General features: G+C 36.3%; 1 protein-coding gene across 4 annotated transcripts in view; it reads left to right on the forward strand.

Annotated features, from left to right (window-relative positions):
* Positions 1-7560, forward strand: part of LOC112048897 (pseudouridylate synthase RPUSD2) — a 505733-nt gene that overhangs the window by 271838 nt on the left and 226335 nt on the right. For 2 of the 4 annotated variants that reach the window (XM_052891152.1, XM_052891151.1), the window contains exon 1: positions 6826-7117. The exons of the other annotated variants lie outside the window; for them this stretch is intronic. The gene's annotated coding sequence lies outside the window, so the exon portion shown is untranslated. Of the gene's footprint in view, positions 1-6825; positions 7118-7560 lie in introns of those variants that run through there. 4 annotated transcript variants of the gene reach the window in all.

The raw sequence follows: 7560 nt of genomic DNA on the forward strand, positions 1-7560 counted from the left end.
AATTGTTAAACGTGATGTTACTCGCGTAAGTCTTTATTAGGTCATCAATACAATGGTTCATTGATATTGCGTGATTAACTATACTTGTGCTGTAGAATGTTCAGGTTTAGTAATTATACAGTTGGATAACGACATAGTTATACGTATTCCACTAATTCTACTTAAATATACATATTGTAAGTACACAAAACTCTGGACTATAGTAAAACATTAAATTTAAGCACCAACAGACCTTTGTATTGTCCAAACGGATCGGCTTAACCAGAAATGTCTCAAAAGACATAGTCGTTATTAATCCGTACTTTTTGATACACGAGGTAATTCTGTGACTGTTAAATCTGCAAACTGGACATGCACCTAAAGGATATGATTTTTAATCAATAATGCTCCCATCTAATCTAGATAGCATTTATCTTCTTTTAAATATTCTTTTTTTTTCTTAATATAAATTATTTGATAAATCTAGTGTTTGTTAAATGTCAGATAACATGTTTGCATCTAAACAGCTTTAACTCATTCACTCATAATGGAGATAAACTTCAATACAATAACCAATGGTTTATAATATCTGTATTGGATATGTGTATTCGCTTCATAAGAGCAACGGCTGGCCCTTACGATCTGTTTCAACTGTGATAAAATTTTCAATTTCATAGCGAATAACTCTCTAGGGTAAACTTGGGCGTGTAAAGCAATATTGCAGTGGCAGTTGAGCAAGATCGACTGTACGTTTGTTATACTGTGTTACACTAGGCACGGCTAAGTTTGTTTTATTGGCCATATCTAAACAGGATCGTTAGTTCGACTCATGTACACCGATTCGTATAACTGTTATAATAATTCAGTGACGTCATTCATTATAATATGCCATTATTTTTAACTGCATCCACTACTCATGATGTTAAGTATGCATTATCGTTAAAGGAAAACCATTGCATACAATTACTAACTAATATTATGAATGCGGATGCTGGTTTATTTCATTTGTTTGTTGTGTCAAGCCTTAACTTCGAAATCTTATTAGTATTTATACAACTGATTGAGACGAATATGTTAGCAATCCATGGATTTACCGTGCGGGAGCCGGGTCCATCGCGCGGAAGAAAGAAAATCTCCGAGCGGAGTCCAGAACTTGTAACCAAAGGACGTAGGGTTAAGGAATTCCTTGACAACAGATAAAACTCCCTTCCGCTCATATTCTCCCCGCCTAGTCAAATTTGGTAAGATAGATTTAGATAGAACTAGCTGCAGTTCTAGAGAGGGCAAGGTCTTTATGCAAGTTATAGAGAAATTTTGTTGGTAATCCTCTCGCACCTATAACAACCAACCACATAGCTATTTTTAGTTATTTCATTTGTTAGATCACAATATTTATTAACTTTTATGTTACACTAATATTATAAAGAGGAAATATTTGCATTTTTGTATGTTACGAATAAACTCAAAAACTGCTGGACCGATTTGAGAAATTCTTGCACCAATAGATAGCTACATTATCAGAGTAACATAGGCTGTTTATTTTATCCCCATATTCCCCGGAATGAGAACTACGCGGGTGAAACCGCGAAGTTCTACTATTAGGTAACATATTAAGTAAGTTCGACAAGGTATGTTGCTAGCAACCAATTTTTCCCCAATTTTTTTCGATAATATACTCTGGTATTTGACCTATTTTTCCATAACATTTTATTCCAATCATTATGTCATTTTTCATACCATTTTTCCCTTTGACCTTTTCTCTTTTTTCACACCATTTGTGCGGTTCCGGTGCGCCTCCTTAATTCAAGCTTGTAAATTAAAAAACGTGCCCTGTTTAGCAATGACTCTTTACGTTTATATTATTTTTACGTGGTTGACGGATTAATATTAATCACACTAATATTATAAAGGCGAAAGTTTGTGTACAAGTGTGTAAGTGTGAAAGTGTATAAGCATGTTTGTTCCTCTTTTACGCTGCGGCTACTGAAGCGATTAGGCTGAAATTTAGAATGGAAATAGATTTTACTCTGGATTAACACATAGGCTACTTTTCATTCCGGAAAAAATCATGTTTTGTGAAAAACTGAATTCCACGCGGACGAAGTCGCGGGCGTCTGCTAGTCCAACTACATTTGTCCTTTTGTATTCAAATGTTTTTTTTATTCTTAACAAGTTAGTCCTTAACCCCAGTCTCACCTGATGGTATGCGATGATGCAATCTGAGATGGAAGTGGGCTTAATTGTTAGGATGAGAATAAAAACCACACCACTTACGGTTTCAACACGACATCGTACCGAAACGCTAAATCGCTTAGCGGTACGTCTTTGCCAGTATATTTCCTAGGTAATACGAGGTGGTAACAAACCACGGCCGAAGTCTCCTACCAGCCAGACCTGAACCAATTAAGGAAACCTCAATTGGCCCAGCCGGGGATTGAACTCAGAACCTCCGTCTTGTAAATCCACCGCGCATGCGGTTAAATTCAACTCTAAGTTTCTTATGCAAATTCTGTTCAATCCTAAGATCTACAACTGCTTGGAATATATTAATTGATACATATGACATTAATAAGAAAACCTAAAGAATGTGGTAATTTTGAAATCCTTTTAATTTTATTTTTCAATCAAATTAAATCCATAATCATTGTCAACCCATATTCGGCTCACTGCTGAGCTCGAATCTCCTCTCAGAATGAGAGTGGTTAGGTCAATAGTCCACCACGCTGGCCCAGACGCAGAGAATTAAGAAAATTTTCTGGTATGCAAGTTTCCTCACGATGTGTTTCCTTCACCGTTTGAGACACGTGATATTTAATTTCTTAAAATGCACACAACTGAAAAGTTGGAGGTGCCCCGGGCTGGATTCGAAACCACACCCTCCGGAATCGGAGGCAGAGGTCATGTCCACTAGGCCGTCAAGGCTATAAATTAAACGTAGGTACAGTATTTGTAGCTTACTGTGCCGTGGGAGATAAACATTCTGAAGGAGCGCACTAAGTATAGAATAAATATTATGACCTAACAAATGAATTAACCAGAACTACTAACAGTATAGAACAACTTTGATTACTTGGTCGATAACTGCAAAAATTATCATGTACTTGTTAGAGGGATTTGATATTTGCCACATGTGTAGCAAAATTGTAATCAATCCTTTATCTGTATCCTTTATATGTATTACTAGCGAACGCCCGCGACTTCGTCCGCGTGAAATTTAGTTTTTCGCAAATCCCTCAGGAACCATGGACTTTTCCGGGATGAAAAGTAGCCTATGTGTTAATCTAGAGTAAAATCTATTTCTGTTCCAAATTTCAGCCAAATCGGTTTAAAATTGACAAAGTTTCATACAAACTTTCATCCGATATTTTATCCCCTAGGGGGTAGAATTTACCAAAATCATAATGCCTACGTCATAATATCTACCTGCATGCTTTCCTCATGATGTTGTTCCTTCACCGTTTGAGACAGGGATATTTAATTTCTTAAAATGCACCTAACTGAAATTGGAGGTGCATGCCCCGGAATCAAACCTTCGCCCTCCGGATTTGGAGGCAGAGGTCATATCCACTGGGCTATCACGGCTCTATAAAGTCAATAAATAGATATGACTTGCGTGATCAAGCCGCCATATCAATATCACGAGTAAGTATTATAAGAAGAAGCGTGTATCAATCGATTCCGTGACGGAGGTAATAAGGCTTTTATGACGCCATAGCCCGTTATGTACCCACATAATGATTAATTTGTTTGCCTATTATGTACACGATTTAGTACAATATTGTATCCAATGATTAATCTTAAGCATTAGGGTCCCGTAAGATAATATACCTAGTATAAGAATGTGGCCTGAATTTGACCATTTTACTGATTTAAAAAAAGGAGGTCTCTATTTCTTGGAATATTTTATTTACTTTTAATGAATGTTTCCTGATTACTTGAAAATACAAGGATCGTTAAATGAAGTTATTTTTTGTTTGAAAGGTTATATTAGCTAGTTAGTCCTATGGTTGTCAGAATAGGATTTATTGATGGGATCCTAGAGTAATCTACAAATCTCTTCAAAAGTTTTTTTGCATTTTTTGTAAAAAAAAAGAAATATTTTATATGTAGAAGGTATAGTAATTGCTGTATTGATTGATATTATTGCTGTTTCTTGGCCTTCTGCTTCTCACACAATCACGTGTATGTCTGCACATCTTACCAAAGTCAAACTTCCCAAAAATAGAAAATCTTTACTAGATTAGAGATATGACAACTGTACCAGAAACATGACAACTGTACCAGAAATATAACAACTTTACTAGAAACATGACAACTGTACCAGAACTATGACAACTGTACCAGAAATATAACAACTGTACTAGAAACATGACAACTGTACCAGAAATATGACAATTGTACCGGATGTACAAGCATGAAAACAGTGACAAGTATACAAATACTTATATCTAAATACTTGTCACGCGGACGAAATCGCGGGAGATACGAGTACATCAATAAAATAAATTGTATAGAATATAATAACATAAATAATAATTAAAAAGTAATATACAGTAGTAAATAAGCCGACCTTGGCTAAACACCGCGGACGGAGCTCGTCCTAAAGCAATTACTTTAACGTTGATGTCATCGTGTATCGCAGGCATTAACACTGCGGTATTATTACGAATATTAATAATATGAATATAAAACATTGTAACAATTGTTACTTATTACATTTTAATGTGACGAATATCTTAGAGTTCCATATTCACCATCCGGGTGCCGGGTCCATCGTATGGCACAGAGACAATTCCGAACATAGCCCTTATGCCCAACGGGTGTAGGGTTAAGGATATCCTATAAATTGGAATAACATTTTTTTTTACGGAAAAATTACAGTCTATAAAGACAATTTTTATTACTTTGGCTTACTGATATCATCAGAAAACGTGAGCGATTATTCAGGAGATTATTTCATTCATAATAAGTAAAAAATTAATCGAACCGAAAATATAAGTGTTTTATTTTGTAACTCTGGAACATTCCCATTCCTTTAGAGGCACTGAACAACGTGTAACGCGCTAGAGTAACTGCAAAAATACCCTCTTCGGCTCCTACTATAATACAGAACTTGTCATTTGTAGTTAGTTAGTTAGTTACTTTTGTTATAATGTTTATTCGTTATAATGTTTATTAAATTTTTCTGCGTACTTTCTATAATGTCATCTTATGCACAATTAAGAATAAATGTTTTATTATTATGATGACATATAAAACGCGACTCATTAATGATAAAGTATAGCGGTTAAACTCTTCGGCGAATTTTCAACGCCCACAAAAGCCATAAACTAAATCCATTGTCCGTTGCTTCATAATGTAAAACACTGCGTTGCACAAAAAGTGGATCACTGTTAACAAATTTAAACGTGACTATTCCTTATCACTTCAGATAATAATTATAGCAGTTAGCTAACCGAAATTAAGCAAAATGTAATAAATTGTATATGTTGAAATATTGGTTGGTGTAAATTTTTACCAAACTATTCACACAGCGGGCGATTGAACGAGCTATGTTAGGAGTATCTCTGCGTGATCGAATCAGAAATGAGGAGATCCGCAGGAGAACCAAAGTCACCGACATAGCTCAACGAGTTGCGAAGATGAAGTGACAATGGGCGGGGCACATAGCTCGAAGAGCCGATGGACGTTGGGATCCCAAAGTGCTGGAATGGCGACCCCGCACTAGTAATCGCAGTGTTGCTCGACCCCCCACCAGGTGGACTGACGACATCAAGCGAGTCGCCGGGTTTCGCTGGATGCAGGTGGCTCAGTATCGTGATGTTTGGAAGGCCGTACAAAATGCCTATGTCGTGCTGTGGACGTCCGTCGGCTGATATGATGATGATGATGATGATTGAAGGCTATGTTTTTTAATCGTAGGTATGTCTGATTTCAGACCTTTATTTAGTTTTAGTGCTAGGAAATCATAAACACATCTTTCGGTTGTCAGGTAATTTTAATATCAGGAGTGTCACGGCAGTTCCGAATATTATCACTTATTAATCTGATAGTTTATGATATAATACAGGGTCAATTATTCACCCATAGCCCGGTAACCTAGTTTGAAGCGCAGCAGAGTGATGAGCCCTAAGCTCTAAATTAACCTCCTCTAAGGAGAGAGACCTGCAGTGTCAATTCGAAAAAGGCGATAATGATAATAAGGCTGATAAATTTAAAAATTTTCAGATTTTCTGAATTACTTAGATACCACCCTATCGGCAAAGCCGTACCGCCGCCGTAGAAACTTAAAGGGGTGTGGATTTTCATCCTACTCCTAATAAGTTAGCCCGCTTCCATCTTAGATTGCATCATCACTTATCACCAGGTGAGATTGTGGTCAAGGGTTAAATTGTAAGGAATAGAAAAAAAATATTGCAAAACGGTTGATACGGCATAGAATTGTACTACATAGTCCATAGTAATTAAATGTTCAAGAGTCAGATGGTAAGAGCGATTCCAAAGGAGCCAGAAGAAAGCCAGCGTTCCAAAAAAGGAACATTCTCAGAATACGCGCCGTCTCAAAGATTACTATCTCCAATATCAAAGTAACTTTGTTACATAGTCGCAACTTATTAAAACCTATTTACTGAAAAAGTGTCAACAATATTTTGCAAAACAGTATACGCACATTTTTATTCGCAGCTTTACAATAACGCGCCCCTTTCCTGAAACCGGCTTTACCCTCGAGGGGGGTTCGAGCACGTGTGTCTACGTTGTTCTCTTTCGCGCTTACGTGTAAATAAATATAGCCGTCCCACTCGGTCCGAACCGATCAGCGCACGCATTGCAGGTGAAACCGCTTTTTGGTCTTTAGTTGGTCTCCGGCATCGTAATAGGTAGGACGTGTGAAAGCGTGCCGCGTTTCCCGCGAAAATTTACGTATCCATTTCGGCGATACAACCTCTGTTTTTCATTCCATTAATTCCACGAGAAAACAAAACGCTTTTCGTGTAATAGTATTTTATGTTGATGTGTGACAATTCATTGATGTGTATGTATATTTTCGGGCGTGTTTGCTGAAAGCTCTGTGTATTTCTTGTACTGAATCGATAAGGGTTGGTGGTTTTCGGATTTCTCATCGTCACTTCAATATACTGTAAGTTATTTTTTATTCTATCTAAGTATTATAATTATTACATTTGATTTTTTTGAAAATTTTTATTCAGAGATTTTCAGTAATAGAATATTCATTGATAACCGGGAAAGTTTGATCGTAAAACATAAAGGAATTCGCGGCTCCCAAATTGAATAAGGTTGGAGAAAAGTTCGGTCCAATAGGATTTTATCGAAGAGGTTTTTTTTTCTATAATTCGATTTATTCGATAATAAATTATGGACGCTTCAATGTAGTTAGTCCTATATCTTTTATTTTATCTATTTAAACAGACTAATAATGAGATTTATTTTTTATTTTCTTTCCATAGTTATTTTCTAAAAATTCAGTTTTTCGGAAATTTTTCGGGAGCGATATATTTTTCGCGAATATTTTCCTTATCTGTTGCTAAGTAAACTCTTCTATTTTCCAGTCCCATTAAAAAA

Source organism: Bicyclus anynana, chromosome 3 (genome assembly GCF_947172395.1).
Source record: "Bicyclus anynana chromosome 3, ilBicAnyn1.1, whole genome shotgun sequence".
NCBI classification, from domain to species: Eukaryota; Metazoa; Arthropoda; class Insecta; order Lepidoptera; family Nymphalidae; genus Bicyclus; species Bicyclus anynana.